Consider the following 22368-nt stretch of genomic DNA (forward strand, 5'->3'; position numbering starts at 1 on the left):
GCTTCCTGGCTCCTCGTCGAGTGGCCAGTCTTGATGTGTGATCCCAGGCAGTGATTGTCAGCAGGCTATTCAACTACGGCAGCATCACAACTGAGCCACATCCTTTTCTTCACCAGCCATCCATAATCCCCCATTCCAGCTTGCATCGCTGGATTATATTCAGGAGTGGGAGCACTGGCTGATTCGTCCCCCCAGCCCAGGGGAGCTACAGCCAGTTTTAGCTGCCCATTGCCACCCTGAGACCAGTTAACATTGCGCAGAACTGGAACCTCCTGGCCTGCATGGTTTCCAGGATGATACTGTTACCAACTCGGCTATGGGTGAGGGGAGTTGGGACCACGGTAGTGAGGACATTCTGAAAACAGACCTTCACTGGCAGCTGCTCATAAGCCACATATCTAAAAATGCGAATGCGATGCAATGTAATCTACTTTCATTGATTTCTGCTGCAGGCTCAGTGAAAGTCGTTTGCCTTTGATAAAGTTATATTCCTCCCAGAGGTTCCCGTGGAGAATTCATTATAAAGCTTATGTCACAGCTGTTAATGAAAATTGACCTTTAGTTGCGATTAAAAGGACACACTCAAATCACTCAGTGATGCTGACAAATTGCTTTCAAATATTTACAATCTCTGGGATAGCTTTCACTGAGAACTATTTCAATTGACATACAGCTCACGTAATGCAACACAATTTATATGGATATCACATGGGACTGTGTGTCATTTGTATAAAAGTGCGGCAGCAAGTTATCATCTTGGCTTAATGATACACACACTTGCTTCTCACTCAGAAGGCTGCGGGTTCAGAGTCCCACAATGAACATATTCCAGGCTGGCACTGAGGGAGTGCTGCATTATGGAGGTGATGACTTTTTGGCCCAGCCTGCCTGATGGATTTAAAGGCCTTTGAAGAAGAGCAGGCAGTTTGCTTTGGCCGTGGAAATCTGGAATTGCCCCCCGCAAAAGGCTGTGGATGCTGGGTCAATTGAAATTTTCAAGACTGAGGTTAACAGATCTTTGTTAGGTAAGGACATCAAGGAATATGGATAAAAGGCGGTTAAATGGAGTTGAGGTGCACAACCATGATCTAATTGAATGTTGGAACGGGGTCGAGAGGCTGAATGGCCTACTCCTGTCACTATGTTCCTACATTGGCTCTTGTGTCTGACTACACTTCTAAAATAATTCATTTGAGAGGATCTGAGGATGTAAAAGGCATTATTGAAATCAGGCACTTCCTTTCTTATCCATCTAAGATGCAGGATCGATGTATTTCAAACCTATCCTACTCCGAAAACATTATCCTGCTGTAGATAATATAAATTGTACATTGAAGGCCACCGACAGGTTATTACCTCGGGGAATATGTGTTGTGTCCCCTTGTGTTCTTATTACTATGTAATACAGACACTTTTAACTCATTTTAGTTTACAGCTTTTACTCAGTGCTTTCATGGTGTTGCTGCCGCATGGTGCGGAGTGGTACAAGATGTCTGCCCTTGCACTGTGCACTGCCTGACACAGTGTGCCACATAGCAGTATAAATGCACTAACCAAAGTAGTTCCATATAACAATGTAACAAGTAGTTCCATTTAACGATGTGATAATATAACGATGTAACATCCCTCTTTCTCAAATCACTAAAACATGAAATTTAATTTAATTTAAAAAATATTATATCTGAACTATTATTATCAAATACAAGGAATCGTGAGTTTTCTTTTCTTATTCGCGATATCGCTCAGGTGGTTGGATGTTGTCCCTCCATCTTGTGGATTTGGTGGTGACCACTCCTCTCTGCGGTGTTTTTGTGTGTCCCGCTCTTGTTGTTGTTGCTGTCGCACTTGGAGTTGGAATGTGCATGCTCGTGGTTGTTTGATTTGTGGCGCTTGTTTCTGGCATTGTACTGCTTGTAGTAGCTGGTGTTGTCAATGTTGCTGATGTTGTCTGCTGCCTAACCAGTTCAGGTGAAGGTCTGATGTGGAGTCTGTTCCATCTGTATTGGTTACCAGGTTCAGTCTCTACGAAGTAGGATCTTGGAGTATCAGCTTTTCCAATGACCTTGGCTGGATTCCAGGTTTTCAACACCGGGTCTTGCACATGCACTGATTGCCCATTCAGCAATTCTGGTAGCATCTTTGCATGTTTGTAGTAATATTTGCTCCCTACGACTTGTGCTTCTGCCAGCTTCTGCCTGAAATCCTCCTGGTCCTGGGGAGGATGTATTTTTGCTGGTAGGGTAGTCTTAAACTTCCTCCCATTCAGCAATTCTGCAGGTGATTTCATGTCTGCTTTCAGTGGTGTTGATCTGAGTGATAGGAGGGCAAGGTCTTGGTCTTCCCCCATCTCATTACTTTTGATGAGAGTTCTCTTGACAGTCTGGATCTGTCTTTCGATGAATCCGTGTCCCCTTGGGAAATGTGGGGATGAGGTTACTATTTTGAACCCATACTTTTCTGCCAGAGCTCTGAATTCACTCGATGTGAACTGGGTTCCATTGTCGCAGATTAGCTTTTCCGGGATTCCTTGTTCAGTAAACAAGCTCTTTGCAATTCTGGTGGTAGTTGTGGCTCTCAGATCTTTCATCCTTCTCACAAAAGGAAACTTGGAATAGTAATCTGCCACTATGAGATACCATTCTTGATTGCACATGAAGAGATCTGCCCCAACAGTGTGCTATGGTCTTGACGGTATTTCACTAGGTATCATTTCCTCTTTCTGTTGTGCATTTCTGTATTTCTGGCATATACCACATGCAGAAACCATCTGTTCGATATTTTTGTACATGCCTATCCAGTATACAGCTGATCTGGCTCTCAGCTTGCATTTCTCCATTCCCATGTGGCCTTCATGTATGAGATGGAGAAGTTGTGTCTGCATCGTCTTTGGCACGATGATCCTCGACTCAGCAAGGAGAATACCGTCTTCTACTGCAATATCGTCTCTAATCGTCCAGTATTGATGAATTGTCGCCTGTACCTGCTGGATTCTCTCCGGCCACCACTGTATCACTTGTTGTGTGAGTAGTTGCAATTCCTCATCTTTGCTAGCCTCATCTCTGATTTGACTGAGCTTTGTAGGGGTAACACTCACTAGGTGGTGGATTTTTACTGTTAGACCCTCCACCTCGTGTTTCTCATATGGTGACAATCGAGACAACGCATCTGCTAGCACCATTTCCTTTCCTGGCTTATATTTAAGCGTGAAGTCATAGCTTTGGAGCCTTAGAAGTAGTCTTTGCAGTCTTGCAGGTGCTTTGCACAGATTCTTCTTATAGATCTGTTCTAGTGGACGATGGTCACTCTCTATTGTAAACTGCCTTCCATACAGGTATGTATGGAATTTCTCGCATCCATACACTACTGTGGTTAGCACTGTTGCCTCACAGCGCCAGGGACCCGGGTTCAAATCCGGCCTCGGGTGACTGTCTGTGTGGAGTTTGCACATTCTCCCCGTGTTTGCGTGGGTTTTCTCCGGGTGCTCCGGTTTCCTCCCACAGTCCAAAGATGTGCGGGTTAGGTTGATTGGCCATGATAAAAATTGGCCCTTAGTGTTAGGGGGGATTAAATACATGGGGTTATGGGGTTACGGGGATGGGGCTTGTGTGGGATGGCTGTCGGTGTAGGGACCGGGTGCTAGGGTTTGGATGATCAGCCATGATCTCGTTGAATGGTGGAGCAGGCTCGAAGGGCCGAATGGCCTACTCCTGCTCCTATCTTCTATGTTTCTATGTTTCTATGTTACTGCTAATAGTTCTCTTTCTATGTTGGCGTGTCTCGTCTCGGCTGACGTCAAGGCCTTTGATGCGAAAGCTATTGGCTTTCCTTCCTGCACAAGAGCTGCCCCTAGCCCTCTGGTAGAAGCGTCTACTTGCAGAGTGACTGGTTTTCTTCTGTCATAATATGACAGACTTGTTTCTTTGCACAACAGTTCTTTAAGCTGTTTGAAATTCCTTTCGTGTGATTCAGACCACTGGTATTCGGCATCTTCTTTCATTAGCTCTCTGAGATTTGTTGTATGTTCCGACATGTTTGGGATGAAAGAACTCATGTATTGGATCAAGCCAAGGTAACTCCTCAGCTCTTTCTTATCTTTGGGTGGTTTCATTTGAGCAATCGCCGCAATCTTCTCAGGATTTGGCTTGACTCCCTCTGGTGTGTAAATCATACCAAAGAATTGGCATTCCTTGACTTTAACTATGCACTTATCGGCATTTAACTTGATGCCAGCCTTCCTGGTACGCTCCATGACCTCATGTAGGTGCATATCATGGTCTCTTTCATCTGCTCCATAGATCTGAATATCATCAGCTATTCCTATAGCTCCTCCATAGCCTCTATATGTCTCGTCTATTTTCTGTTGAAAGATATCTTGACTGACCTTTAACCCGAATGGTAGCCGCAGGAATTTGTAACGCCCAAATGGTGTGTTGAATGTTGTCAGTGTTGTTGATTCCTCATCCAGCTTCACGTTCCAATATCCATTTCTGGCATCTAGTTTTGAGAAAACCTTGGCTCCTGCCAGTGATGGCGTAATCTCCTCTAGCGTTGGGGTGGGATAGTGGTCCCTCTTTATTGCCTGGTTTAGATCTTTGGGGTCCAAACATATTCTGAGACGCCCGTTTGGCTTTTCTCATACCACAATTGAGTTTACCCAGACTATGGGTTCAGTGACCTTTACGATCACTCCCTTTTCTTCCATCTCCTTTAGCTCTCTTTCAAGCTTTGTCTTCAGCGCGATGGGTACTTTTCGTGGAGCATGGATAACGGGCTTTACCTCTGGATTGATGGTGATGTGGTATTGGAAATCTCCAAAACATCCCACTGTATCATCGAAACATTCCGGATACATGTCTATCAAGTCTTTTTTACTCTTGATTTGTGGGTGATTTTCCAGCGGGGTGTTGCTGTCTATGCTCAGTGACGTTTTCGTCAGCTCGTGATTCACTGAGATCATTCTCAACTTCTCACAGCTGTTTAATCCCAGGATCGCTGGCCCCTCAGTGTCGGTGACATAGAACATGCAGTTGATGTTCTTTCTTTTATGTGTCCCTTTGACAAAGGTTATTCCGAGTTGTTTAACCTCACCCTTCCCATATGCTGTCAGCGTGACATTACTTGCCTTTAAACAACCGTTTTTCGGGTGGCCATCTTCTCTCAAGTTTTCGGGAAAGATCTGCTGGTACAGTCTCAATGGGAGAATGTTGCTCTGAGCCCCTGTGTCCAGCTTCAACTTTAAGTTGATGGTTGTGGGCTGACATTTGATCCTCTTTTCGATTTGGATGATGGTGTGCAATTCTCTCCTCAGAGTATTTTCCGCTCTGGACATCTCGTGAAGCTGTACCTTTATGGTTTCAATGTTTAGTGTATTGTCATGACCATAATCATCATCATCCTGCTCATCCATGGCATGGATATTGTGTTTCTTTCTCTGGTTCTGCTGTCTGCCTTTGTTTTTGATGTATGTTCCTTCTTTCTTCGTTCTACACCTCTTTTCCCAGTGGTTTAGTTTGCCACATGCATTTAAGCTTGTTCCATATGCTGGACATTTCCTCCTGTCTGTATAATCATGCGGTCTTCCACAGTTTCTGCACATGTTTCTCCCATTGTCATGTGCATATCTTTGTGTGTTGTACTTTTCTTTCACTGTATCCACTCTGTTGTCCATCTCAGAAGCCATCCGCATGTCAGCCGTTTGAGAAATCAGCATTCTCATTTGCTGCTTCATGGCTTCATGAGCTCTCGCAGTATCTATAGCCTCTGTTATTTCGAGCTTTTCTTTCCCTATCAGGGCTTTTTGTACCTCTGCATGCGCTGACCCCCATATCAGCTGGTCCACAAGCCTTTCCTCCATTTCCTTAAATGCACACTTGCTGGCTTCATTTCTCAGCCTTGTTAAGAAATTGTCAATTGTTTCACCGAGTTCCTGTCTTAGACTCTGGAATTTGTATCTGTGTATACGGTGATTGGATTTAGGCTCTAGATGGTTGCTGAATTTCTCAAAGGTTGTCGCAGGGTTTTCCTTTTCCTCTTCAGTCAAACTCCAGCTATTATACAAATCTAGACCTTTTTCTCCTGCCCACAACAGAATGTAACTAACCTTTCCTCGTCGGCAGTACCCTTCAGGAAGCTTTTGAATATAATGTCACATTTCTGTTTGAACTTGAGGAATGCCTCTCCTATATCGTCGGCTTCCCGGTTCATGAGGGGTTGCATTTGCGCAGTCAGTGCCGCGGCAGCCGCCATCTTAGTTGCTCGTACGATTCACACTCAATCACGCAGACACCGGCACTCACGATCAGCTCATATATTCACTTTTCGTCTTATTCATAGTTCGTATGGCACAAGTTGTACTCACTTATACCGCTGCCACCATGTTGTGTCCCCTTGTGTTCTTATTACTATGTAATATAGACACTTTTAATTCATTTTAGTTTACAGCTTTTACTCAGTGCTTTCATGATGTTGCTGCCGCATGGTGCGGAGTGATACATGATGTCCGACCTTGCACTGTGCACTGCCTGACACAGTGTGCCACATAGCAGTATAAATGCACTAACCAAAGTAGTTCCATATAACAATGTAACAAGTAGTTCCATTTAACAATATCACTGCCGCTGAGGGTCTGCTCCCCCTCCCCCAGGATTCTGCTCCTCTGCCCCCAGGGTTCTGCTCCCCCTCCCCCAGGATTCTGCTCCCCTGTCCCGGGGTTGCATGCCTGTATATTATAGCAGAGTGTCTCGAGAATTCCATAGCCCGTATTTTTACTTCACTTTTCTGTACTTGCTAGCTCATCATTTATGTTGAAGTGCAGTGATAATGATAGCACATTTTTATTTCATTTTTGGCCACTTTGGAAGTTAGGACAGAGGACTGGGAGAGCAGGGCAGAATTAGTGACCCAAGGCTCAATTAAAATTAGGCCTCAGGTCTCGTCAACATAATTCTGGCCAACTGCAGATGCCAATCAGGCATCCAGAGGCAGCTTGCTGCCTGGAAAGGGCGAGTTTGGGCTAGCCGCCTCGCCATGTTCCGGGGGTGGGGGGGGAATGGGGTGGGGGGAGACTGGGAGGGGGAGAAGACTGGGAGGGGGACTAGTCTGAGCTGATAGCAGCGTGCAGTAGTGCTGTGGAGCCAGAAGGAGCGCTGCTGCACCTCCTTCACTCCAAATGAAGGGACAGTTCAAAGACAACACTTGCCTTTTCCGGAGGTGGCCTCCAGCAATCCCTTTAAGGACTATTGGTTAGGCCGCTGAAGAACCCAAAACCCTGCATTAACCAGTTTCCCAGAGAGATCCTGAAACAGCTGGTGTGCCCCTCATTAACATGTGCAAGGGGCCGAACGCCTGTTTTAAGCGACCATCAGGGACTCCTGAATGTCGTCCCACTCAATATGGCATCGGGCGTATTTCAGACGCCCTTGGGGCACGGGGGCCAGCAGCGTGAAATTGGTGCTTTTTTCCCACCGGGTTGCGCCCGAGAAACCGGCGCAGTGGTGTTGATTTTCTCTCCCCACCATGTTCTGTTCAGCTTGGCTGATGGGATTCCTGTACAGTCACCACAGAGAGCTCCAATGCCATTCTCACCTGGTTATTATTACGTAGTATTTACAGCACAGAAACAGGCCACTTGGCTCAACAGGTCCACGCCGGTTAGTGCGTTAATTCTGATTATGACGGGTTTCCCAAGATTGGGTGACTGAAGTTTTCACACACAGTGCAACAAAACTCAGTTCTGATAAAGGGTTCCCCTCAGAATGTCAACCCATCCTTCCTTTGACCCATATTGACTGACCTGCTGTGCATTTCCGGCATTTTCTGTTTATTTTTTAGATTCATAGAATGTAGCCATAGAATGATACAGCACAGAAGGAGGCCATTCGGCCCATCGTGCCTGTGCCTCTTTGAACGAGCCATCCAATTCGTCCCACTCCCCTGCTCTTCCCTCATAGTCCTGCAAATATCTCCTTTTCAAGTATTTATCCAATTGCCGACTGAAAGTTCCTATTGAATCTGCTTCCACCACCATTTCGGGCAGTGCATTTCATTTTGTTTCAGACTTCCATCTTTCACAGTTTGCTTTTCTGTTTATCTGTACTTGGCATTGATCTTGGAGAGGAGGATGGAACAGAAGTTATCAGCACCTGGTTAAGCCAATAAAAATCAATCACAAAAACAATCTCTAAGATGTGGAATCAATGAGGGGGGGGACAATTTTGGGGTCTTTTGCCCGGGGGAAAAGGGGGTAGTAGCACCCTGAATATGGTGGGGAATGCCTTAGCACCTCGTTCCCGCCGATGAGGTGCTCGCTTCATCCCCAAGGATCTACTGCAGGGTGACCAGATAAGGTTTCACTTTCCAATATGTACCAGCAACATCCCAAGGCGCTTCACAGGAGCGTTATCAAACAAAATTTGGCACCGAGCCACATAAGGAGATATTAGGGCAGCAGGCCAAAAGCTTGGTCAAACAAGGACGTAGGACTTAAGGAGTGTCTTAAAGGAGGAGAGAGAGGTAGAGAGGCGGAGAGGTTTATAGAATCATAGAATGGTTACAGCACAGAAGGAGGCCATTTGGCCCGTCGAGCCCGTGCCGGCTCTCTGCAAGAGCACTTCAGCTAGTCCCACTCCCCCGCTCTTTCCCCGTAGCCATGCAAATTTTTTTCCTTCAGCTATTTATCCAATTCCCTTTTGAAAACCACGATTGAGTCTGCCCCCTCCACCACCCTTTCAGGCAGTGCATTCTAGATCCTAACCACTCGCTGAGTAAAAACGTTTTTCCTCCTGCCGCCTTTGGTTCTTTTGCCAATCACCTTAAATCTGTGTCCTCTGGTTCTCGACCCTTCTGCCAATGGGAACAGTTTCTCTCTATCTACTCTGTCTAGATCCCTCAGGATTTTTGAACACCTCTATCAGATCTCCTCTCAAACTTCTCTGCTCTAAGGAGAATAACCAAAGTTTCTCTAGTCTATCCAGGTAACTGAAGTTCCTCAGAATAAGAAAAGTGGGAAAAGATGAGAAGATACCAGAGGAAGATAAGGAGCAATGACTGATTAATGATGGACTGAAGTCAATGGGAGAATGACAAAAGAAGATCAATGGGATTAAATTCCATTAACCACCCCCTCCCCTGCGCAGGGTTAATATCCTGCACACAAATACTGAGGCCCGGGGAGCACCCGATATTGGGCCTCAGAACTCTTTACAATGTGGACAGTGCTGCGGAAGGAGGCAGTCCACGGTAAGCGCTCCACATCTAAGTGGCAGGACTCAGGATCGGACTGCCCACCTGCGTCAGTCAATTAGGCATTTTTAATGTACTTCAGCCTCCGATGGCCATTTTAGGACTTGACTGGGCAGCAAGTGCACTCTGCATGGTTTCAGCTGGTGGTCCAGCCGAAGAGGAGACCGCAAGGTAAAGTTTTCAACCTGGTTTTTTTGGGGGGGGTGCCAGGAGATGCGGGAGTGCTCCACAGGGCTCCACAAGAGCAATATAGGGCACTGCAGCATGGCGTTCTGACCCTCTCCCTGTCCCCACCCCATGAATAGGTACCCCACACACACAAACACGCTCCTAGGCTTATCCTTTGCCAGGCCCAGAGGATGGCCGGGCCGCCTGATATTGCAATGGCCTGGAGCAGGCAGGCTGCCCCGGGGCCACGTGTTTTCTACCCGCAAGTCTCTGGCCCTGTGTTTTCAAGGCCCTGCTCTCAAAATGGCCACCAAGCCTCCCGTCGGCACTATGATAATGAGGTCCGGCTTTTAAAATGGCCGCCAAACCCCCTGTCAGCACTATGATAGTGAGGTCCGGCTTTTAAAATGGCCGCCAAACCTCCTGTCAGCACTATGATAATGAGGTCCGGCTCTCAAAATGGCCGCCAAACCTCCCGTTGGCACCATTATGGGGGGAATTTTATCAATCGGGGTGTGTGTGGGGCTCCGGATCCCCAAGGTTTGAAGCCTGCAGGAAGAAACAAAGGTAAGTAAACATTTTCTACCACTTTTCACTCACCACCCATACTTACCTCTTCACACTTGCACCCATCACTCACCTCCACAGCGCACTTTTCCACCCCTCTCACCCCCACAGACCCACTGCTCGTCTCGCTGACCCTGGCGAGGTTTCCTGACATCGGGAAGCCTGCACTTGCAGGGGTAAAATGGGGATAAGCCTTTTAACTGCCTGTTAACTACCTGTTAACAGGCAGTTAATTGGCTGTAATCCCCTTCCCGACTCGAGGAGACGGGTCCCAGCGCGAGTCGGGGACCCGCCTCCCGGGAAGATGGCACAGAGGGGGGTTCGGTACCCGCTCCCAATTTCTGCCATTTTCCCGGCAGTCCCACCTCCATACCCGCCTCCCCAGGGCTGGCAAAATTCCCCCTATGTGAATGAGGCCCTGCTCTCAAAATGGCCACCAAACTTCCCGTCGGCACTATGCCAATGAGGTCCGGCTCTCAAAATGGCCACCAAACCTCCTGTCAGCACTATGTTAATGAGGCTCTGCTCTCAAAATGGCCACCAAACCTTCCATCGGCACTATGTTAATGAGGTCCTGCTCTCAAAATGGCCACCAAACCTTCCATCGGCACTATGTTAATGAGGTCTGGCTCTCAAAATGGTCACTTAGCTTCCCGTCGCCACAGTGGGGCAGGCACCAATTCTACCAATTCTCCGCCTTTCCTGCCTGGTATTATATGATCAAAATTGTATGATCAAAATTTCCAGACTCGTTGGAGTGTTTCCGAACGTGAAGTTGCCTCACATGGCTGGTATTTTTTCAGAAGGGAATGTAAAGCACAGGACACAATCCAAGCACCTGACATCTGGCTTGCTGCAACATCCACTAAATGGCAGAAAGAAAAGTATTTTGAAACAGAAAACTGTCCCTCCAGTCAATCTTATTGGATTATCTGATCCTCAAACAACGCTGTGAGATGAAACTGAGCTCATTGTTGTGTGTTGTGCCAACATATGTGTTTCGGTATTGAACGTTTAGCCTACAGATGAATCAAACTCCTCGTATTTCAATTTCAATTAGCAGTCTCAAAGGATAACAAGGTGCTCGTAAAATAAAACGCATGCGCTAGGTATTTTTGATTTTAATAAATGATTTGTGTTGGAAAAATAGAGAAGAGAGAGTAGGCAGAAGGAAGGCGAGACATGCAAAAATAAGAACGTGTAAAGGAACAACAAAGCGGGGAATACAGAGACAACAGAGGTGCATGAGAGGCAAACAGAGAGATTGATAGAGAGGGAAACAGAAAGAACTTAATACACACAGAACGACAGACAGAAAATTCAAAAGTGAGTGACACAGTTAAAAAGAAAAAAAAGAAAGACTTATATTTATGCAGCATCTTTCACGACCTCAGGACCTCCCAAAGCGCTTTACAGCCAATGAAGTACTTTTGAAGTGTAGTCACTGTTGTAATGTAGGAAATGTGGCAGCCAAATTGCGCACAGCAAGCTCCCACAAACTGCACTGTGATAATGACCTGATAATATGTTTTAGTGATAATTGATTGAGGGATAAATATTGACCAGGATATCGGGGAGAACTCCCCTGCTCTTCTCCATGGGATCTTTTACATCCACCTTAGAGCAGACGAGCCCTCAGTTTAACATCTCATCTGAAAGACGGCACCGCGACAGTGCAGCACTCCCTCATTACTGCACTGGAGTGTCAGTCTAGATTTTTGTGCTCAAGTTACGGGAGTGGAACTTGAACCCACAACCTCTGTGACTCAGAGATGAGAGCGCTACCCACAGAGCCACGGCTGAGTTACAGGATGGACGACACAATGGCCTCGATTTTCATGGCGGGGGGGAAGGCTGCGGAGGAGTAGGTGAGGAACCAGGCAAGGACAGGGAGGTGGAGGCTCGGCCGATCTTAACGGCAGGGCTTCATTTAAATAAATCTCTGCAGTGTCCCGCCTGAAACTCGCCCAGGCAGATTGACTCCCTGGCAGTGGGCAGGAGTGGGCATCTGGTGGCACAAGGCCGCAGACGGGGATCCATGTGAACAGTCTGTGTGGGTGGAAGTCTGCGGAAAGATCGGGAAAGCGGGAAGGCTTTCGCAGTGATCGGGAATTGGGCAAGCTGTTGGCAGGAATCAGGAAGGCTGTCACGTGGGATTGGGAAGGGGGAAGGTTGTCACGTGGGATTAGGAAGGGGGAAGATTGTCACGTGGGATTGGGAAGGGGGAAGGTTGTCACGTGGGATTGGGAAGGGGGAAGGCTGTCACGTGGGATTTGGAAGGGGGGAAGGTTGTCACCAGAGATTGGGAATCGGAAAGGCTGTCGGGAGGGATCGGGAAGGGAGGGAAGCCTCTGGCGATGATCGGGCGGTGGGGAAAGGATCTGTCGAAGATCGGGAGGCCCGGAGGAGCACTCCATCCCCTCCTGACCCACAAGAAAACCTACAATAAAACTTTCAAACTGAGCTTCTAGGTCTCTTGGGGCCCAGGATCCAGCTCCCAACAGGTTTGCCTGCTGGGGGAGCTGACACTATCTGTCCACCCCCCACTTCCTCTGCCCTGCTCAGGCCTTCAACTACAATTGCAGATCAGATGACAATCTGCATCATTAAATCAGGACCCTCTGGCTGTTGTGTATGTACCTTTAAGAGAATAACTGGTCTCAGACTGCAGTACCGGCAGTGACCACCACTGTATAAAAGGCGCTATTGAGCCTCTGTGTTTTTAGTTTCACTATTGACTTCCACCAGTAAAGACTTACTTTGTTCACTCCTGCTGTCCGTGTCTCAATTATTCACGGACGTAACACTGGCGACGAGTAAGAAACGAACTTGCCTGCAACTTGGCAGCACCTCAGACGCCATTATTGAAGGTCGAAGCCAGAAGAAAGAAAAAAAAAAATCCAAAGAAACTCGAGAAACGGGCGTCGACCGTGGGCAACCGCCCTCCAAATCGTCGGATTGAAAACTTGCAGGAGAGACTGTCCAGAGCCAGGCTGGGTTCCTCGGTCTGTGGTTTCCCAGCTAATCGGGCTGGTGGCAGGTAGTGCACTGATCCTTCCTGGGCTGCGGTGGCCTGAAGCTCGATCGGGTGGCTTTTCAACGGGGCCGAGCAGCGAGTCGGGAAGCAAAGAGAGAGAGAGAGGGTGGAGCACACAGGGCGCGGCCGGTGCTTCGGAGCCGGGCAGCGTTCGGACCTAAGAAGAGGGAGGGAAGTGTCCCAGAGGGTCCGCTCCATGACGGGAAAATAACAAAAGAAAAAAAAATCAATATTAAACACGCAAGAAACCGTGGAAAGCAGCGCTAACAACAGCGGGGAAGAAGGCAAAGCGCGGGAGGCACCATTTTGTTAAATTGGGGAAGAAGGCAAAATGCGGGAGGCGCCATTTTAGATTTGCAAGATGCCGAAGACTGGCTGTATCACTGCTTTTGATAATACAATAGAGGACTGGACCACGTATGTGGAAAGAGTCGAGGTATATTTCGAGGCAATAGAAATAGCGGAGGGGAAAAAGGCATCGATATTGCTAAACTTAATGGGCGCTAGAATGTACGGCCTATTGCGGGACCTGATTACTCCAGCCAAACCGAAGGCAAAGAGTTTTAACGAAATTGTTGCTGTCCTACAGGAACACTTAAACCCTGCACCGCTGTTGATAGCAGAAAGATTTAAATTCCACAGGAGAACTCAGCACAAAGATGATAGCAATGCTGAGTATCTTACGGAACTACGCAAGCTATCAAAGCACTGTCAGTTCAGAGCAGGACTGGCAGATACCCTACGGGACAAATTTGTCTGTGGACTCCTGACTGAAGGAACACAGAAGAAGTTACTCTCAGAGAAAGAGCTGACGCTAGATAAGGCTTTCAGCATGGCAGTATCGTATGAAGCAGCAGCCAGGGGAGCTGCAGAAATTCAACAAAAACCACAGGAATACGGCACCCACGAAATGACACGGGGATTTGCAAAATGTTATCGCTGCGGCAGAACTAACCATGACCAGAAGGACTGCTGGTCCAAAGACAAAACATGCAGGCAATGCGGGAAGATGGGACACATTGCATGAGTTTGCAGGTCTGGGAAGACCAGCGACAACAAAAAGGCTACTAAGGAACCGTACAAGAAAGTACAAAAGATGACGGACAGTAGTTCCGAAGACCAGATGAGCGATAGTGAATCCGGGAACAGGAGACTAAGCTGTCTCAAACTTCACAATGTAATCGCAAAAGAGGATCACCGAACCATTTGGGTCACCCTCACGATAGCAGGGTCCCAAGTAAAAATGGAATTGGATACAGGATCAGCGCTAACCGTCATGAATCGACGAGACTACGATCGGCTATTTTCACACATACCCTTGAGAGAGACATCCATCGTCTTGACGACGTATACAGGGCAAAAAGTATACCCCAGAGGAAAAATAAGGGTGCCTGTCGAATACAACGGCAAGAAAATACGGAAATTGTATCTCCACATACTGCCAAATGGTGGACCACCGTTATTGGGACGGGAATGGATCAGGAAGATAAATTAGATTGGCACTCCATTCATGCAATGACGGTGGACGGTAAAAAAGACGAAGACGTCACTCCTGGACGATTGTCAACAATCTTAGCTAACGCCAAAGAGGTATTTCAACAAGAACTGGGCACGCTTAAAGGCGTAACCGCCTCGATAAAAATAGAAGTGAATGCAGTTCCCAAGTTTTTCAAAGCAAGACCGGTACCATAAGCAATTCGCCCAGCCATCGAGGCAGAGCTGGAGAATCTGGAGAAGGCGGGCGTGTTGTCTAAGGTCGACTGGAGCGAGTGGGCGACACCCATCGTTCCTGTCATGAAGAAAACGCTAAGCAATAAGTCCAGGGAGCCAAAGAAGATTCGCATCTGTGGGGATTTCAAGGTGACGGTGAACCCGGTCCTTCACACAGTACAATATCCTCTTCCAAGGATAGAAGACATATTCGCCTCACTGTCTGGAGGGAAGCGTTTTACAAAAATTGACCTAGCACAAGCATTTTTGCAGATGGAGGTTGAGGAGTCCTCTAGGAAGTATCTCACGATAAACACTCACAAAGGTCTTTACCAGTATCATCGATTGGTATTCGGAGTAGCATCGGCTCCGGCGATATGGCAAAGAGCGATGGAACAAGTCCTACAAGGGATTCCGGGGACTCAGTGTTACTTCGACGACATCCTTGTAACAGGTGAAGATGACAGTGAACACCTTAACAACCTAGAACAGGTGCTCACTAGACTACGGGAACATGGGCTGCGAGCCAACCGCCCCAAGTGTGAATTTTTTAAGAAACAGATATCGTATTGTGGCCACGTGATTGATGAAGAGGGGTTACATAAGTCCCCTGACAAAATTGAAGTGGTTGTTAAGGCCCCAGCGCCTGAAAATGTGTCGCAACTGAGGTCATTCCTCGGATTGGTGAATTACTATCATAAGTTTTTGCCGAATTTGTCGACAATTCTGCACCCACTGAACGCCCTGCTACGAACGGGGGTAGCATGGAAATGGAGCGATGATTGTAAGCGTGCTTTTCAGAAGAGTAAGGACTTAATCAATTCAAGGGAAGTATTGGCTCACTACAACCCAGCACTGCTAATCAGGCTGGCGTGTGATGCGTCTCCCTACGGCATTGGGGCGGTACTGTCACATAAATTCCTTGATGGTTTAGAGAGGCCGATAGCTTTTGCGTCACGCTCGTTAACTTCTGCCGAGCGTAACTACGCCCAAATTGACAGAGAGGCCCTCAGCCTAGTGTGGGGGGTGAAGAAGTTCAATCACTACCTGCACGGTCAAAAATTTACTCTACTAACCGATCATCAACCTCTTGTCTCCATTTTCAACCCTCAGAAGGGCGTACCGATAATGACAGCACAACGGCTGCAGAGATGGTCCCTATTCCTAGGGGCACACCAATATGACATCGAGTACAAAGGAACTAAACAGCATGGAAATGCTGATGGATTGTCATGTCTACCGTTGCCAACGGTGGAAGAAGAAGACCTTGCAGTGGATCCAATGGAGTTATTCCACTCGACCATAGTCGAATGTCTCCCTGTGATGAATGCAAACATAGAAAAGGAAACACGGAATGACCCGACACTATCCCGGGTCTATGATTTAACAGTGAAGGGATGGCCAGCACATGGCGAACCACTGCTGCCAGCATTCTCGCCGAGAACAGAACAGCTGTCAGTGTGCAGAGGAACCTTGATGTGTGGATCCAGAGTAGTAATTCCACCTAAGTTGATGGATAGAGTGCTCAATGAGCTTCATGAGGGTCATCTGGGTGGGGTAAAAATGAGGAGCTTAGCCAGAGCGTTTGTGTGATGGCCGGGAATCGATAGAGAAATCGAAGAGATGACCAAGAGCTGTGCAGGATGCCAGAAGGTCCAAAACGCCCCACTACAAGCTCCTCTGCATCCATGGGAGTGGCCCTCATCTCCATGGCAAAGGGTGCACATTGATTTTGCTGATCCCTTCATGGACTCGATGTTTTTAATTGCGGTGGATGCACATTCAAAGTGGCCAGAGGTAATAAAAATGTCCTCAACCACCACGGATAAAACTATCACAGTTTTACGAACCATATTCGCCAGGAATGGGCTGCCTGAACAGATTTGCTCTGACAATGGACCACAGTATGTGTCTGAAGAGTTCTGGAGGTTCTTAAAGAACAATGGTGTTAAGCATTACACGTCTGCCCCATATCGTCCAGCCACTAATGGATTGGCCGAGAGGTTTGTCCAAGCATTCAAGAAGGCTATCAAGGCAATGTGTAATGAAGATATACCCCTACAACACAAGGTGGACAACTTCTTGTTTGCCTACCGGAATGCGACACATGCGGTTACCAACCAAACTCCAGCCATGATGTTCTTTAATCGAAGACTACGATGCTGCTTGGATTTGGTTAAGCCAAACGTCCGAAGAGATGTGGAGAACAGGCAGTTTCAGAAAATGAATGAAAGGCCGACCAGGAGTTTTAAGATAGGTCAACCAGTTTTGGCCCGGGACTACCGCACTGAGAAATGGCAGCCAGGAACGATTTGTTCACGACAAGGACCTCTCATGTATACCGTGGACGTTGGGGAGAGCATTGTAAGACGCCATGCTGACCAGATTCTAGAGTCACGGGAAAACGTCAACTCCACACCACGATCTGATACACCTGGTAATGAAATCGACGTTCCAATTGCAGCTACCGCAGAACCGGTAATATTGGAAGCAGATGAACCAAACAACGACATTGATCCCGACTCAACATTGCCAGAAGAACCTGATACCCCAAAGAGGCGTTATCCAGACAGAATCAGGAAGCCTCCTCAAAGACTGAACTTATAATTGCTTAAACTTAACCAATGTATCTAGCAACAGTAATTGTGATTGTAACTAGTTATCATTTAGTTGTTAAATGAATGTTATGTACTGTTTATCTAAAAGGGGAGGAATTGTTGTGTATGTACCTTTAAGAGAATAACTGGTCTCAGACTGCAGTACCGGCAGTGACCACCCCTGTATAAAAGGCACTATTGAGCCTCTGTGTTTTTAGTTTCACTATTGACTTCCACCAGTAAAGACTTACTTTGTTCACTCCTGCTGTCCGTGTCTCAATTATTCACGGATGTAACAGTGGCCTTCCTGTGGGTGTCCTGCTCGCCTGCTCAAAGGAGCAGGTTAATAACGGGACATGGTGGGGATCGCTGACTGGCATTAATTTAATGGTTCCCGCCAGCTGAGTGCAGTTAAAATCGGCGCCATTTAAGGCTTTTTAAAAAAAATCTCTGATCAATACCACAGGAGATCAATGACTGCATAGAAATAGTTTCAACTACCATTTAAAATGTTGCATCTGTTACAAGTGGCAGATGGAATTTAATACAGCGAAGTGTGAGGTGATTCATTTTGGCAGAAGGAACAGGGAGAGGCAATATACACTTAATAGCACCGTTTTAAAGAGTGTGCAAGGACAGAGGGACCTCGGAGTTAATGTGCATAGGTCCCTGAAGGTAGCAGGACATATTGAGAAAGTGGTTAACAAAAGCATATGGGAGCTTGGGCTTCATAAATAGAGGCATTGAGTACAAAAGTAGAGAAGTTATGCTGAAGCTTTATAAAGCGCTGGTTAGGCCACAACTGGAGTATTGTGTCCAGTTCTGGTCACCACACTTTAGGAAGGATTTGAAGGCCCTTGAGAAGGTGCAGAGGAGATTTACCAGAATGGTTCCAGGGATGAGGGATTTTAGCTACAAGGACAGGTTAGAGAAGCTGGATTTGTTTTAATTACAGCAAAAGGAGTTTGAGGGGTGATTTGATAGAGGCGTACAAGATTATGACGGGTTTGGATAGGCTAGATGGGGAAAGGCTGTTCCCACTAGTTGATGGTACCAGGACTAGGGGACACAGATTTAAGGTTTTGGGCAAGAGATACAGGGGGTCATGAGGAAAAACTTTTTTACGCAGCGAGTGGTAAAGACCTGAAACTCACTGCCGACGAAAGTGGTGAAAGCGGAGACACTCACTGTTTTCAAGGGGAGACTGGATCGGCACTTGAGGGAAATAAACTTGCAGGGCTACGGGGATAGAGCAGGGGAATGGGACTGACTGGATTGCTCTACAGAGAGCCGGCACAGACTCGATGGGCCGAATGACCTCCTTCTGAGCCGTTATGACTCTATAGGGCTCAATTTTAACTCAGCCGTCAGGCGGGCTTTGAGGCGTGTGGGGGGTTAAAAATCGCAAAACCTGGGGGTCGGGACCTCCCGCCTGGTTCCCGACACCTAGCCATTTTAACCCAGGCGTGTATGATGGTCCCGAATCAGTCCCACCTGCAACAGGCGGGACTGGTCTTTAGGGCCCTTAAACAGCACTAATTGGCCTTTATAATCCCATTTTAACAGGCCCTTGCCTGTTTAACCCCTTTCCCACGTAAAACACGCCTGGTGGGGATCACGCCTGTGAAACCTGGCGTGAGCACTATTGGCTTGCTGACTATCAGCTGCAGGTCAACCATTAAAGAGGAGATTTGATCAGTCATCATTTGCAGGTGTCAGGACTTTGTTGTCTCAGGCCTGGGGCAACTTTTACCAGGCTTAACCACACCTGTGGAAGGTTGGAGCCTCACACACTTCTCCAGTGTGACCCCCTGCGAAACCCCTCTCGCCACCCTCACTCAGCGCTTCCTCCACTGAGGCATCTGCCAGAAGCATGGGAGGCCTTTTTTTCCTTCCCTTCTTGGCATTAGAGGACCTCCAGCACCAGCAACAGCAGCAGCAGCAGGAGCGACAGGCTGCTGCTCACCCACCTGAGGAAGCACAGGCCAGAAGGGGCCAGCGCATGAAAGCCCATCGGCGCAGGAGATACCCCCCAAACAGGGTCTACACACACAGGGTCAGCTACCTCAACATGACTGAGCAGCAGTGCCAAAGGCGGCTCTGACTTTCGCAACAGGTAGTGACTGACATCTGCGCAAAGATACAGCAAGACCTGCTGCCCAGAGGACCAGGTGGACACTCCTTACCAGTGGCGATCAAAGTCACCACCGCACTCAACTTTTTTGCCTCAGGCTCATTCCAGGGATCATCAGCAGACATCAGCGGCATCTCGCAGTCAGCCGCACACACTTGCTTCACGCAGGTAACTGATGCCCTCTTTGCCCTTGCGCACAATCACATCCATTTCATCAGGGGTCGCGCAAATGTGACGGCACGAGCGGTTGGATTAGCTCATCTGGCAGACTTTCCAAGGGTGCAGGGCGTCATTGACTGCACACATGTGGCCCTTAGGGCACCCTGTAGTGTATGTACCTTTAAGAGGAACTATGTTTTTGAAGCCCCTGTATACTGTAGTACCAGTAGTGACCACTCGGGTATATAAGCCTGTGTAGCGTCTTGTGTAGTTAGTTCACCTCCAGACTTTGTTCAGTAAACACTTGTTAAATCAACTCCTGCATTCCATGTCTCCATTAACACACGGATCTAACAGTGGCGATGAGTTAGAAATGAACTTACCTGCAATTCGGCAGCACCTCAAGGGGATCGATTCCTCAGACGAAGGTTGAAGCCAGAAGCAAGAAAAAAAATAAAAAAAAATAAATAAATAACTCAAAGAAACTCGAAAACGAGGACCAGGCTTGGTCTCCAGTCTGTGGTTTCCCCAGCTAAACGGGCTGGTGGCAGGTAGTGCACTGATCCTTCCTGGACTGCGGCGGGCTGGAGCTCGATCGGGTGGCTCTGCAACGGGGCCGGGCAGCGAGTCCGGAAGCAGAAGCAAAGAGAGAGAGAGGGTGGAGCACTCAGGGCGCGTCCGGTGTTGCAAAGCAGGTCATCGTTCGGACCAAGCAGAGGGAGGGGAAAGTCCCAGGGGGTCCGCTCCATGACGGGAACGGTTCTCCAAGTAACGGAGAAACTATTGAAGCGATATATAAAAAAAAATAGAAATACCGCGAAAAACTGCAGGTCGCAACGGAAACCGCGGAGAACAGCGTTGGCAGCAGCGGCAGCGGCGGGAAAGCGCGGGAGGTGCCATCTCAACTCGGCGGGGAAGAAAGAAAAGCACGGGAGGCGCCATTTTGATCCATCGGGGACGGAGGAAAAGCGCGGGAAGCGCCATTTTAGATTTTCAAGATGCCGAAGTCTGGCAATATTACTGCTTTCGATAGTGATATAGAAGATTGGACCAAATATGTGGAAAGAGTGGAGGTATATTGCAAGGCGAATGAAGTAGCGGATGATAAAAAGGCATCGGTACTTCTAAATCTGATGGGCGCAAGGACATACGGGCTGTTACGAAACTTGATCACTCCAGCCAAACCGATGGACAAGAATTTTAAGGAGATTGTTGATACCTTACAAGAGCAATTAAACCCAACACCGCTGCTGATAGCGGAACGATTCAAATTCTTCAGGAGGAATCAGCATAAGAATGAAAGTAACGCTGATTACCTCACCGAATTATGAAAGCTGTCAAAGCACTGCCAATTCGGGGCAGGACTGGCAGATTCTCTACGAGACAAATTCATCTGTGGTCTCCTAAGCGAAGGAACACAGAAAAGACTACTTTCTGAGAAAGATTTGACACTGGACAAGGCTTTCGGTGTGGCTGTATCATACGAAGCAGCAGCAAGAGGAGCTGCAGAGATACAGCAAAAGCCACAGGACTTCGGCACCCATGAAATGACACGGGGTTTCGAGAGATGTTATCGCTGCGGCAGATCCACCCATGACCAGAAGGACTGCTGTTTCAAGGACAAAGCATGCAGGCAATGCGGAAAGATGGGACACATTGCACGTGTATGCAGACCTGGAAAGAAATCCGCTGACAGTAAAAAGGTCAATAAGGAAAAGTACAGAAAGGTACAAATGATGACGGACAGTAGCTCCGAAGACCAGAAGAGCGATAGCGACTCCGGAAACCAGAGACTAAGCTGTCTCAAATTACATAATGTAATTGCCAAAGAAGATTACCAGACCATTTGGGTTACCCTCACGATAGCGGGGTCCCCAGTTAAAATGGAGCTAGATACAGGATCAGCTCTGACCGTCATGAGTCGACGGGATTACAAGCGGCTATTTCCACATATACCTTTAAAAGACACATCCATTATCTTGAAGACATATACGAGGCAGAAAGTATGCCCCAGAGGGAAAATAAGGGTGCCTGTTGTATACAACGGCAAGGAAATACAGAAGTTGTATTTATACGTTCTGCAAGATGGTGGTCCACTGCTGTTGGGACGTGAATGGATCAGAAAGATACGTTTAGACTGGCAATCCATTCAGGCACTGACGGTGACCAGTAAGAAAAAAAACGATGAGGACGTCATACCTGGACGATTAAAAGACATCTTGGCTAACGCCAAAGAAGTGTTTCAACAGGAACTAGGAACCCTGAAAGGCACCACCACCTCAATAAAAGTGGAAGATGCGGCAATTCCCAAGTTTTTTAAGGCAAGGCCGGTGCCATACGCTATTCGTCCAGCCGTCGAGGCAGAGCTGGAGAATTTGGAAAAAGCAGGCGTGTTATCCAAGGTAGATTGGAGCGAGTGGGCAACACCCATGAAGAAAACGTTGAATAATGATAAATCTGAAGAACAGAGAAAAGTTCGCATCTGTGGGGACTTCAAGGTGACTGTAAACCCGGTTCTTCACACGGTACAGTATCCTCTTCCGAGGATAGAAGATATTTTTGCCTCATTATCCGGAGGGAAGCGTTTCACCAAAATTGACTTAGCACAGGCATATCTACAGATGGAGGTTGAGGAGGCCTCTAAAATTTATCTCACGATAAACACACACGAAGGGTTGCATAAGTCACCTGAAAAAATTGAAGCGGTCGTAAAGGCCCATGCGCTTGAAAATGTTTCACAATTAAGGTCGTTCCTG

Source organism: Somniosus microcephalus, chromosome 2 (assembly GCF_052327205.1).
Source record: "Somniosus microcephalus isolate GS21.2 chromosome 2, FLI_Smic_1.0, whole genome shotgun sequence".
Taxonomy (NCBI): Eukaryota; Metazoa; Chordata; class Chondrichthyes; order Squaliformes; family Somniosidae; genus Somniosus; species Somniosus microcephalus.